Source organism: Papaver somniferum, unplaced genomic scaffold (assembly GCF_003573695.1).
Source record: "Papaver somniferum cultivar HN1 unplaced genomic scaffold, ASM357369v1 unplaced-scaffold_15, whole genome shotgun sequence".
Lineage (NCBI taxonomy): Eukaryota > Viridiplantae > Streptophyta > Magnoliopsida > Ranunculales > Papaveraceae > Papaver > Papaver somniferum.
Window position 1 is genome coordinate 246,372 of NW_020624376.1, and position 14,581 is coordinate 260,952.

Sequence of the window (14,581 nt, forward strand, 5' to 3'; positions counted from 1 at the left end):
TCGGTGCATGAAACAAAAGTCATACGGATTGCCAATTTGCCATCTTGACTAGTAGAAGGAAAATTCCCGCAAAACTTTGTTCTTGCCTCAAGAAACAAATCTGGACCCTAGATCGTCAAAAAAATACCCCCACCTTTCGATGGCTATCATTTTGATGATCCGTATGATATCCATTTGGCCAATAGAAAACCACGGATGTTTAACCCACGAATATATGCAAACACAAAATGTCACACGGATTGCCACCTTGTTTTCCCTCTAAGTGAAAATGTCTTCTAAACTGATTAGCGGGAAAATCCAAGTTTTTGCGCGAAGTTCCCACCAAAAATTTCATTTTTCCCTCCACTCGCATAAACTGGTTTCTCCCTCTCCAACTCTCTGAAACTTAACCCAAATGGCCGAATTAAAGCTAGGTCTTGTACAAATCTGTCAAAATTAGAGATTTTAGAGTGGGTTTCTACATTTCTTCCTCCCCTGTTTTCGACATATCTTCGTGGGTTTGTATACTTTGTTGCTGATGGTATCGGCATCTCTCATTTCTGATTTTGATTCATGTTATTCTGTTTTTCTTGCAAAAGCATTTGGGGTTTCAAGATCCAACACTATGATTAATTGAAAAGCTTCAATTACTAACCAATTTATAAAGGTAATATTTCTCACTCGATTTTGATTCAATAGTAAAGATCCAAAAAAGAGAAATTAGGGCTTCTTAATTTCTCTCTTATAACCTGTTTGATAAAATGGCTCTAAGAAGTTTCTGACAGATTTTGTTAAAATGATTTTGACGAACTCGATTTTTGACTGTATTTGCATATGTAGGTTGGATTTTTGGTGAGATTGTTCGAAAGGGTTAGTAGATGAACTTACAAAAAAGAGGATTAGTAGACTCTTTCATCTTTTTTGAACACCTAGATTGGCTATTTGGCCTTATAACCACAGCTACCTCCCTCCTTCCCTGTCAATCTCTGTGATATACTGAACATTGTCTCATTCTTGACATTTGCCCAAACTTGACACTGTCTCATACTTAAAAATTCAGCTGATAAGTCCAGCTTTGCGAAAGAGTCAGCAATGAAAATAGGTGCTCTATTTGCTATGATTATCCTCTCCTTCCTATCAATCTCAAGTGAATTTCTTATTTTCTCAGTAAAATAATAAATGGGTTATGTTAATCATTGATTCATTTTCTAAATTTAACCCCTTTGTTAAATTTTATGTTTTTTCATCTACAGATGCACAACCTTCAAGTAGTCTTGGTCTTATGTTCAACTAAGAAGTAATCTTCCATCACCAACAAAATCAGTTCAATTTTTGAAATTTCTGAGAGTAAGTCAAGTACAACTCTATGACCCAAACCTGATTTTAACAGCATTAGCAGGTACTAAAATCCATGTTAACTGTGCTACCAAATGATGATATCATTTCAAATGTGTCTAAAATCAATCACTTGTAGATGAATGAACTAGACTAAATATCGTTCCTTTTTATCCTAATACTAAATATCTTTCACTTGTAGATCAGCCCTGTTACTCATTTTTATTCACACTCCAAGCCTTATATAAAGATTTATACCTGATCTTGTAAGTTCCTGTAAAAGGCCTCAGTAAATGTCATTTGAAACTAAAGATACGTTTTGACAAATATGACATAATCGTGATTCATGATATCTAGTTTTCTAACAATGGAAAAATTTTCATAATGAAATGTATAAGCTAGTCATCAATTTTTTGATAAGGGAAGCAGAACAATGCTTACCTTGTTATGGGCATACAGTCTTACAAGTTTTGTGACCTGCACCAATTCAGAGCGATTTTTCTGAGAAAGCAAGCTTTTGTGTGAAACTTCTTTTGCAGCTTTACTCGATCCATTGCTGGATACTAAGCTCATCCCAGATTATTAAAGTTATTCAAGTTTTTTGTCTTTAGGAACTGCAGGTGTTGGTGTTGTTCTGAAGTTCTGCTAGATACTTGTTATTGGAATGGAAGTACTTGGCCGATCGAAAATAAAATAAAACGGAAGTACTTGAAGTTGATGTACCTGATGTAATGTTGGCGATGCATGTTTGCATCTAGCAATCAATCTAAATCATAAATTATCTTATTGTAAATCTTATGTGTTCCCTCACTAGTTCAATTGCACTGAATAAGTTGTCTTAGATTGAATTTTAAAATTGTTAATATATGGAAGTGGAGGAGTACGTCAAGCACCCAGGGAAGTTTGCACTTGTTGGAGGAAAACGGCTCAAGGTATATTTAGATGCTTAAAGTTCTTTCAGTGTATACCTTTATATGCTGTTGTGACTTAAACTTGGATTCATTTGTGCTTTTTATTTATCATTCCCATTTCAATTAATAATTTATCTGCAATATTTGGAACCTGGTTTCAGGGAATGATCATGACAGGTGGGCTTGGGACTGGTAAGACTCTGCTTTCCAAGACTATTGCAGCAGAAGCCAGAGTACCTTCATTTATTCAGAGCAGATTCAGAAAGGAATTGTAAGTTGGAAATTCTGCATAATTTGTTCAGGATGAAATTTATCCACTATCGTTGTGCGTGAGACTTATTCTTATCATAATGGTCAGGTGTGTGTATGGCTCTTCTTGGCATTTCTTAGTCTTTTGTAAGCACATTGATATCTTGGTTTCAATTTCATAGTTTGGAATCTTTATGCAAAGCATAATCTGAAGAATACTGGAACATCTAACAAAACAAATACTTCAGGATATATATTCTTCATTGCTTTTGCACCAGTTACCGAATTACTATATTTCTACTTTTTTTTTTGAGTATATTATGCTCTACAGAATGTACCAAGTTCTTCAACTGGTCAATTGTGTTTGCAGGAGGGTCTGCCAATGGTATTCTCTGTGTGCAACATTATAAAATGGAGAAGGAGAAAATGTAGAAGCACAGACACTAGATATCTTGGAGCCTGCAAAAGCTGTAGTAGTCGACGCTTGCAGAGTGGCCTCGGTGAAACTCTGCATTTCTAATTTATCAACTGTTACTGGCAAATTATGCAGTGAAGGCCTCTCAGAGAGTCTCAAGCAATTTGAGATTATGGAAAGATTGTTTACTGAACAACGTTTCAATGGGATGATCCTAGTATTTTGGAAAATTTACTCTTCAACAAACTAATTATTTTTATGACATAACTAATTTTGTACCTCTTGATGATGGTTTAAAAAATGAATGCTAAATTTTCAATGGGATGATATCCTTGTATCCTTGAAATAAATCTTATTCCCCAACATACTGATTATTTTTTTCTTATATAAAAAAATTTAGAACGGCTAAAACAAAAAGCTTAGTAAACAAATCACAAATTTTAAAATCTGACTTTTCTTTGCAAGGCTGGTGTTGCTGAGATAGGATTGTACCAACCAAATGTTTTGAATTGCTGGCCCACTGTGCCTCAAAGTAAAAAGCTACTCAAGCACTTTTGTAGTTGCTGCGGATAACTTGAAAAAGTGATGTACCAACCTAACACCTTTATTGGTCGCTACGAAATAGCGGAAATAAATTTTAAGCAAGCAAACTATATCGTGGTTGCAAACTTGGTTGCTTGACCATTAGAGCGACTAAAGTTCTGGGAGCTTGCTAAGATTTTGGTCGCTTAATCCATCTTTTCTTGTAGTGTCGATGTTGATATTTGATCGGAAAGTTCTCCTGCTTATTTTAATTTACTTGAGTAAAAGCCATTTATTGCCATGTTTGCTCCTAAAAGAGTAGGTAACTTGATCATTTTTGTTTGGCATTCTCCGAGGAGATGGATAACTTTCCTAACATTGAGTTGCCAGAAATCAAATCAGTTTGATTCTTACATGACATGTTGATTCTTAATGTATCTTTTTTTCTATTTAAAAAAAACAAAATCTTTATAGAGCTCTTCCTTCCGGTTAATAATCCTGGCATTTTTAAGGGTCATTCAAAAGGATTTAGGGGCCAACAATAAAACAAAAAAGGTCACCCAAACGTAAAATATAGCCATCCCTTATCTCGCGTGATTTGTAATGGAAAAATTGCCCTGACATAATCGGAAGATATTATTACATTTTTGTCATCCGAATGCATTCGGTAGACAAAATATTACCAAATACTCCCGATCGTAGTCGGTGCAGTGTTAGAATGATTTTTGTTTCATTTTTTCATTTCTTTTGCATTTTTGAGTTATTAGAGTTATAGAGAAGACAACGAAGGAAAAAAGGGAAAAACCATTTTTTTCACTACAAAAATGGATGGATATGAATAAGAAGGTGAGAATCATGGCGAAGAACATAATTTTGAAGGTTCACGACCGTTTAGAGAAGACGATTTGGGGTATATGTTGAATGATCCCAACTTTTGTGGAGAGGAAACCCTAGGCGACGCTTTCATGGAAGAAAATGGAGAATCGCCTGATATTGAAGCTAACGATGCATCTAACACACATGTATTGCGGTAACAAACTAAAATACTCACTTTGTATGCGTTTCGAAACCAAAAAAATTGATTTTTGCATGCATTGAATGCCATGAACTACACAGAATCGGTAGATAATATTTCGAAATATCTTCCGAATATAACACACTGAGTACTAAATATGTACATTCGGTAGTTCCAAGATAGTAATTTACTGCCGAATATGAGAAAAAAACCCAAATTGGTTTTCAAAAAATATCTACATTCGGTAGTTATGTAGAGTATATTTACCTCCGAATGGCCCCAAAATCGAATTCCTCAAAAATTTCAAAACTCGATATTCTTATCTTTTACAATCGGTAGTATTGTAAAATTATTTTACTACCGAATATCACATTGTCCCCAAAATAAAATTTCCGAAAACTTGAAAATCGGAGGTTTGTTAATTAAGTTATCTTTCGGTTCTTTATATTCGGGTGTTTTACTACATTCATTTGCATAAATCGGTTGTTTGGGGTAAATGATAGGCTTCCGATGTAGTATATTCGGCAGTTTCACTTATTTAATAACCACCGATTATTAAATAACTTGTTGCTTTCATACGCATGCCGTTGTAGAGTTTGTTGATGATTTCTATTTGAGGCCCGATACTTGCCTATACTACGCAAACGATTTGGTATACTCATTACTACTCTTTTTTTTTTTTTTTCAAATTTTCTATGTTAAATGCTTATGCTTATTAGATTTGTTTTGTTTTATGCACGTTTAGTCATTTGGAAGTAAGGAGGAGGCAAAAGAATGGATTATGAACAAGGCAAAAAAGAACATATGCGTGGTAGTTCAAAACAATCATGTGAGTGATACTCTATTTGAAATGATTTGTGAGCGAGGCGGGACACGAAAGAGTCACGAGGGAAAGAATGGTAAGTACGTACGAAAGACGAATAGGAAATACCGAAGCAATACCAAGAAGATAGGATGCCCATTTAATATTGTCTTCTATAAGCCCGAAGGTAGTGAAGGTAAAGAGTATAAAATGTATAAAGTTGATAATGGTTGTCACGACCATGATGATCCGGACTCTCTAATTGAACATGTAATGGTTTCCAAGTTAAAACCACATCAAATGGAGATGGTGAGGTCTATGCAGATCCAAAAAGCGAGTGTGATCTTAAGTAAAATAAAGGCGAACGACCCCACAACTTGTCTTCTTTGTCTACAATTAATTCGGCTCTAGCTACGATCAAAAGGAAGGAATGGGATGGTAGAACGGTCATGCAACAATCGGAGTGGTTAGCGGAGTTACACGACTACACCTTGAGAAGGGAAGAAAAGGATGGTAAAGTGATTCGTATTTTCTTGGAACATCACGAAATGATCCAATTGGATCAATGCTTTCATCAAATTTTGTTGATAGATGCTACTTATAAGACAAACAAGTATAACATGCCGTTGTTGAACATTGCTTGCCACACTTCGGAAAAAAACACGTTTACGGTTGCATGGGGTTTAATGGATCATGAGAACAATGTGAGTTTCATTTGGATGTTGGAGACATTGAGGTCCATTTATAACGGTGATAATTTTCCAAGGGTTATTATAACGGTTAACGATTAAGCCTTAATGCATGCAATAGCGGTAGTGTTTCCGGAAGCCCAAAACTTGAAATGTACGTGGCACATTCAATGAAACCTCAAATCCAATTGCCATCATTTCCAAGCTAAAAGACCAAGGAAGGGTACCAAGAGGTCAAAGGAAGAGGATTAGCGCATTAGTAAATTAACCGTGGAAAAACGTGAGGAAGAGAAAAGGTTATTTGAAGAAAAACGAAAGGAGGATGGAATGATTTGGAAAATGTTCATGAAAGCATGGGACAAGATCGTTTGGTCGATGACCGAGGAAATTTATGAAGATAACTTGAAGAAATTTGAGGATGAATATGGCACGAACTACCCAAAACCCGTTGAGTATTGTAAAACACAATGGTTACCGCTTAAGGAGAGGTTTGTGTTTGCATGGAAATATGAATATCGAAACTTCAAGAACGAGGCGACAAGCATTGGGGGGGGGGGACGATTAAAGAAAATACTAATTGGTAGTCAAAATGGAGTTGTGTCGATCCAATAAGCAGTCCATGAATATACCAATCGTGATCTCATAAAGATTAGGAAATGTATGGAATTTAGTGTACACCAATTCCCAACGGAACATGATAAGGAAAGATTGCTTCTAAAGGGAATTGTTCATAAAGTTTCAAGATGGGCAATAAATCACATGATGAAACAATTGAAGTTATATAAAGCTTATGATGACGGGCTAGTTCATAATTATGGCGTAGATTCTTGTACTTACCAACAAAAGGACCCAATGAAACGTTAATCCAAAATATACTCTCATCCTGATGTTCTTCGGGGAGATCTTTCACAATGTAATAATTTTTTATCCATTCGGTCTCTTCCTCAACTTGTTTTAGTCCTTCTCTTAGTTGGAATTGTTCTTGACCTCGTTTCTTTGCCTTGATTTCGTCTTCTTCCTCCTTCGTTGCTACGAACAATTGTTTAATTCTTTTTGGTTGTTTGTTTCTTTTTTGTATCTCTTCTTACATTGTTTCAATTGATGTAGTTGTTCACTTACATCTTCGAAGTATGTTGTCGATTGATGATGGACCTGCCATTGAAAAGTCACTTTGATTTTCACCTCAATAATATCAGTAAGGTGCATAAGTGAGAGGGGGTTACCCTACTTATATAGATTATAGTCCAAATGACACTTTTTAAAAATAAATAAAATATGGTCGTTAACATAGAATAATGGAGATTATTCAAAATTGGAACTTGTAATATTCGGAGGATAAGTCATTTGAATAAACTCCCGAATATACGATGGCCCAAAAATCAGAATTTGGGAAAAATGGAGATTTTTCTGGTTTTGAACTTGACATAATCGGACGTAAATGTAGTTACATAAACTTCCGAATGTAGAATGGCTAATCTTCTATAATGGCCTTTGGGACCACCTAGAGCCATGCCGTGGTTGGTTTTGAACTTGTAATATTCGGAGGATAAGTCTGTTGAATAAACTCCTGAATATACGATGGCCCAAAAATTAGAATTTGAGAAAAATGGAGACTTTTCTGGTTTTGAACTTGACATAATCGGTCGTAAATGTAGTTACATAAACTTCCTAATGTAGAGTGGCTAACATTCTATAATGGCCTTTGGGACCACCTAGATCCATGCTGTGGTTGGTTTTGACCTTGTAATATTCGAAGGATAAGTCATTTTAATAAACTCCCGAATATACGATGGCCCAAAAATCATAATTTGGAAAAAATGGAGATTTTTCTGGTTTTGAACTTGACATAATCGGACGTAAATGTAGTTACATAAACTTCCGAATGTAGAGTGGCTCAACAATCCAAACCTGCCAAAATCCTTATGTTTTGGCATTTTGGAACGACCATAATCCTTGGAATTTCGAAATGCTCAACTACTATATTCGGTACTAGTTTCAATTTTATGTCTCCTAATTATATTATTTTCCACATTCGGAATATATTTAGTTTAATAAATGTCTCGATTGTGCTTCAAAATTCAGAAACCATTGTTAAATTCATACACAATTCATAATCCATCAAACAAACCATTCACAAACCATAACGTGATTTAAGAACGGAAAATGGGTCATTTGTCCAAATATTTTTAAATCACGGTTCAAATGGACGAGTAAAAAATAGTTTTGGTGAAATGGCCAAAAAAGAAAATAGTAAGGATGAAACTGGTTTCATCCTAGCTTAAATTTAAAAAATAGCAAGGATGAAACTGGATACATCCTGTGTAAATTAAAAATAAGAAAAAATATTTGGAAATGGGCACGATGAAACTGGTTACATCCTGCCTATTTTTACATTTTTGTCCATTTAAACAGTATCAAAATTTAACTGTCCATTTCACCCAGGAATTGTTGATTTTGGTCTTTTTAACCAATTTTGTGATTTAAGAACTTAAAATATGATCCAAACCTTAAAAATAACATAATCCAACACAAACTTTAAATACTATAAAATGGAACTTTGTCATTTATTTAGTCTTTGATTTGACTTTACGACCGTGACTACCTCCAAGTCCTGCACGAGCACGAGTTTGAGGACCCGCAGCTTCAGCAACTTCAGTTGGAGCGCTCGTAGAAGCTCGACTTCTTTTACCTGTCTTTGATACTGCCATCTTATCTGTATGCTTCTTCGTGGATTTCTGCCCAAATTCTGCTGCATAATCTTCATTATCGATATTGTCAACTAGGTCTCTAGCCTTTTGTATCTTCTCAACTGGCACGGGATTTCCGCTCCTAATGCATGAAATTAACATTTTGGAAACATGCTTGAAACTATTCACCTATTTTTAAACATAATGACATAACATCAAACGGTTATTACATAAGATTTATAGCCATAACATCAAAAAAAGTTATAAGAATACGCACCAATCTATCATAACCAGTTGGTTTGTCTTTGATGATACAATTATAACTGGACTCCGCCGAAGTAGTCTTGGATTTAACTTCACGGATAACCAAAGGACGTGATACATTCCTATACCAACTCATATAGCCTGGAGAATTTTCATCACCTCGGTTGGAAGGTCTACCAGTGTTGATAATGAACTCAGTCCTCTTATCCCAGTTATCAGGAACAATATGTGGGCCTTTGTGAACTATCGTGAGATTTTCACCAAAAGAAGAGCACGACTCCAACTCCAATTTGTAGTAATCCCCGAATTCCTCCATTTGTTGATGTTATATATACCCGTGTTGCCGCATCACCCTAGAGGGGTTGTACATCACATATCCTGTGGGGTGCCAAAATGTTCCAAAATAAAGGGACAAGTCCGACCGAACATTTATATTCCCACAGCTCGATCTTCCTTGTATGGATCAAAGCATACGTCTGAGGCCTTCAATTGGTCCAAAATCTCTCTCATGCGAATCAACTGCTTTTCTTTTGTCCTAGAACGGTTGTCTTCGAAGATATACTTTGTTCGTCTAGGAGCACCTTTGCGCCACTCCGGGTTCTCTCCGTCCAATTACACGATAGGGAAGTGGTCATAGATCCATGCCTATATAGATAAGAAACCAAGTATTAGTAAATAGATTATTAACAATCGGAACTAAATCTACATTAATTGCACCTGAATACACATAATCGGAAGATGGTGACTTCCGAATACGCAACATTCGGAAGTACAAAATGTGTATGTCCTACCGAATATGCACCATTTGGAATTCAGTAAACTATATTTGTTTGGCCTATATATTCGGTAGTATTTCCCAAACAATAATCCCCGATTTTATATAATCGGAAGAAAAACTAAGTACATGTGTTTCCGAATACACAACATTCGTACGTAAGAAATGTGCATGTCCTACCGAATATGCATCATTTGGAGTTCAGTAACCTATAGTTTTTAGCCTATATATTTTATAGTAATTTACCAACATAAAGTTCCGATTCTATATAATCGGTGTAAAAGTAACATGTCTCCGAATAAACAACATTCGGACGTAAGAAATGGATCATGTCCTACCGAATATGCATCATTTGGAGTTCAGTAAACTATAGTATTTTGGCTTATATATTCGGTAGTAATTTCCCAAGACTAAATTCCGATTCTAAACAATCGGAAGTACAACTATGTAATATGTTTCCGAATACACTACATTCAGAAGTTAAAAATATTTATATCCTACCGAATATTCATCCTTTGGAGTTCAGAATATGCATCATATGTATTGTCTACCGAATAACTATAGATTGACTTATAGAGTTAGAAGAAAACACTGCAATAGAGCCACGTTCCCGGTAACTTGGCTAGTTCCTCGCCTCGAAGCCTTTCTCAACTCCTCCATCAAGAATGCTAGGCATGCCGTTCCCCAAGAGTAGTCACCGACTTCATGGAGAGGATCCAAAAGTTGTAAAAGGTTTGCGTCGATTCGGTTTCCAAAATTATTGGGGAAAATGACACATCCCAATACACAAAGGAGATATGCGGTGGACGCATGATCCACTTGCTCATCAGTTAACGTTCCCTTTTGTTCTTTATCCAAGGTTCCTCGGAACATATTCATCAAAACGATAATGTTGATCTGTCTTGTACTGTAACTTGCATGCCTCCTAAACTCTTCTGTTGTTGTCTCTTCATCCCAACCTAAGCACTTTTTAGTTAGAGCATAAAGTTGTGCCCAACTTAACTGCTTTGTGTAGTTCAACTTCACAGTTGTGCCTTGGTCAGGAAGGTTAAGAATCTGCACAACATCATCTGGGGTAATCTTCATCTCCCCAAACGGCATATGAAAGGTATCGGTCTCAGGATACATTCTCTCCACGAACGCCGATATAGCCACACGATCATGTTCCAACAATGAATTCTCGGCATCATTAGCTAACCCCGAGTTGGATACAATTGTCTTGAACCTTTCACATTCACCGGATAAAGGCCAGTCAAGCATTTTTGTTGGTGCGGCGGTGGTTTTGAGTAGAAGAGCCGCATCTTGATACTATTAAACACACGAAAAATGTTTAAAGTACATACGAAAAACCTTAAAAATACTATTACGATAGAACACATAGACAATACATTAATAAAAAAATATACGATTATTATAGTAATTTTCCTCCATCCGTCGGTAGCCTAAGGATTGTGCCTATTGGAATATTCTTCTCCTTCAAGTGCTGAGGGACAAGATGTGATGCTTTCTTAGCAATATGCTTCTTTCCACCTTCTTGTCCTTTGTTGGCTTTTTTGACTTTTTGGGTACCACTTGGTTGTCCTTCTTCTTGTACTCTTGGCACTGGATCAATTGGTTCAATTTCATGGTGGGATGTAACTTGTGGAGCAGTTGAATCTACACCTTGTTGAGTGGCTTTTTCAGCACTTGGTTGCACACCTTGTTCACTGCCTTGTGGACCGGTTGGTTCTACACCATGTTGAGTGGCTTGTTGAGCACTTGGTTGCACACCTTGTTCACTGCCTTGGGGACCAGTTGGTTCTACACCTTGATGAGTGGCTTGTTGAGCACTTGGTTTCACCCCTTGTTGACTGCCTTGTTGTTCTACACTTTGTTGAGCACTTGAATTAGCATTGTCACTCCTTTCTCTCCTAGCACTAGTTGTCACTTTCTTACTCCCTGCTCGACGAGGCCCTAAGTCGACTGTTTTTGGGGCTTGCTTAGCTCGACTTTGTCTAAACAAAAAAAAAGTATCAATGTTTACAAATTAAACAATCGAAAGACAAAGTACACAAATAGAACCCGAATGTACACATTCGGAAGTAAGAAGACACATCAAGTTCCCGAATACAGAACAACCAGAAGATAATTAAATATATTTTCAACCGAATATTCATCAATTGGAGTTCAGAAACTCTAAATTTTTCATCCTATACAATCGGAGGTATAAACATTATATTCCCTTCCGAATATATGCTGGCCCCAAAATGGGATTTTTTCTAAATCATAATTTTGAGAATTTTTCATCATATATATATGTATATATATATATATTCGGTAGTAAGTGTACTACCGATTACTGTGTCTCTACTTAAATATATTCGGAAGCAAACAAATTCATTAAACTAACGATTATTTCCATTTTGTACACATGAAGCTATGGCCAAAAAATATTCGGCAGATAACCAACAATTCTAACTCCCGAATACTGTCGATGTTCTTGAGAAATGAAGAACACGACTACATTCAGAAGTAAAAAAACATGAATAACTCCCTAATCTGGGTAAATAACCGAAAACCTTAGGAAAAAAAAGTTCTCGATTCGTCGAATTAAAGCGAAAAAACCCAAAAATTGATAGAGTCTTACCTAATTGGGGCCATTTGAAGTTGACGGAGAGTTTGACTATCAGAATCGCCACCACCAACTACACCCGCGGCATCATGTTCTTCGTGTTCTTCGCGTTCTTCTCCATTCTCAGCAACAATCTCTTTATTTCTTACTAAAATACCAATATTTGGATCGGCACAGCGAGGAACGTTTTTGGTTTTAGGTTTGTGGAGTTCATTACCCTTACCTATTGTTTTATAAACAAATCGACGATGTTTTGATTTTACGATTCACGACGACGATGAGTTGAATTGAAGAACGAGGGGAATTTTTTTTCCCACCACAATCGGGAGAGAACGGGAAGAGTAGAAGAAGAAGAGTTGAAATGGGTTGAAATGTTTTTGATTTGGTTTTTATTTTCTTTTTACTAGAAGGGCATTTAGGTAACTTCAACGTCCTATAGGGTAATTAACTAGTTCTCTTGGATGGGTATAAATTGTTGTCCCCTAAATCCTTTTGAGTGGCCCCTAAAAATGTCAGTTAATAATCTGATTTTGATAAATCAATTCCTTCATGAAATTAGCAGGAGGAAGCAACCCAACAAGTGGCCTCATCTTTATCCAGTTTCACTCATTTTTTGAAATTTTGTAAGAGATGGGACATAAATAAATGATGTCATCCGGCCATGCATAGGAAGGGATGGGGATTGCTGCATTTGAGATTTTTGTGGTTTCCCCAATCTCAGTCATTAGTATGAATTGCTTTTTATTTGGTTGATGCTTGCTTAATTAAGCTCTGTCATATTTACTTTTGATTAAGTTATGGGCCAAATAGGATTTGGCATACCTACCATAGTTAGTAGTTACAATTAGCAATCTTAGGTTACATTTAAGATTTTGTATCTTGCTTGTTTGTGGATTTATTAGTGTGGGTTATGAAAATCATAGAATACAAGCAAGATCCATACGAATAGCTAGTTACAATTAGCAATCTGAGGTTACAGATAAGATTAACATCGACTTGGACATATCATGATACTCTTATAAATTATCATTGGCATTGCACCCCCACTGGTTTACTGGTACATTTCAGGCAAGTGACACATAATGATTGCACGTTACAGTGTTGCAGGCCAAGTTAGTGTCCGACAATGATGGCGCGACACTGGATAGACTGTCAAGTGCTATGAATGGAAAAACCCTGCAGGGATAGTGAAGCGCAAAGGTGGCGCTACACTGTAAATACATTTGGCTAAGTAATGAAGTTTATTGTCCGACACAATGAAGTTTCATTGAGAAAGACAAGACAAGCGAAGTTGACAAATGCAACATGCGATGTTGGCATTGATGCATATCCATGGAATTGAATTGTCCCAAACTCAAGGATGATGCGAGAATGAATAATAGACCAAGACTTGGTCTATGCATTAGTTCAAGGCTGGCCAAAGCTTGGACAGTGCAAACAAGCTAGTGATGCAAGAGTATGCATCACTATTGTCGAGCAATTGGCTAAGTAAAGCAAGAATAACACATATGAGCATATGGAACGTATTGACATCAGTTGGAAATGATGTTGGCATGAATTTGGATTAACTAAGGCATGTTAGAAATTTCAGATCAGGGCCATATGCAGTGCTGCATAAAGTTGGCGTAAAAGTGGCACATTATAGCTCAAGTGTTGGTTATTAGATTTGCGAGCATGCCAATGAAGTGAGACAAGGTAGAACGGTTATAAATTGAATTTATAACCATATTAGAGTGGTTTCAACAACCTTATGGGACAGGTGTGGAGTGATTTCGCACAAGTTGGTAAAGGCTAGTTAGTTATGCACACTTTATGCGGTTATGGAAACTACTTGGACACTTGGCTGTCCAAGGCTTGTGCCGGTGGTTGCACAGAAGTTTTGGCCTGATCCTAGTTACTATAAATAGCCTAGGAATCAATAATGTTGGTGTTGTTCAATTGAGAGAAGAACCACTAATGTAGAGAGTGTTTTAGGCATTCACCAAGAGGGTGAATGGCCTGTTTTGGTCCAAGTGATGGACGAGTTTTGTAATCTTTCTTTAGTGCAATAAAATGGGTTTGTTGTAGTATTCTTTGTGTTCGTTGTGTTTCTGATTTGTGTGAGAATTTTTCAAGTACATGGCAGAACCTCTTATGCGTATGGGGGCATGAAGAGTTAGAGAGAAAGAAGAAAGAATTCCGTTGTGTAAAGCCTTTAGAGTGAAGGCAGATGTGTACTTTGGTGCAAGTATGCAAGGCTGAGTAATTGTGGGTGAAGTTGATTTTATGAACCACAGTTATTACCGGTCATGTCCCATGAAAATTTTAGGCGATTAAATGGGCATGTG

The 14,581-nt window shown here is 36.5% G+C and overlaps 1 long non-coding RNA gene across 4 annotated transcripts; it reads left to right on the top strand.

Moving 5' to 3' along the window:
* The first annotated feature begins 262 nt into the window (after positions 1–262).
* Positions 263–3,244, top strand: LOC113335630. Of its 4 annotated transcripts, none has more exons than XR_003353432.1 (6): positions 263–646; positions 820–1,081; positions 1,233–1,326; positions 1,926–2,246; positions 2,387–2,496; positions 2,845–3,244. It is a non-coding gene; the product is annotated as an uncharacterized LOC113335630 (long non-coding RNA). The 4 variants fall into 4 exon arrangements; XR_003353433.1 differs by having other exon boundaries at positions 1,935–2,246; XR_003353431.1 differs by having other exon boundaries at positions 1,233–2,246.
* The last annotated feature ends 11,337 nt before the right edge of the window (positions 3,245–14,581 follow it).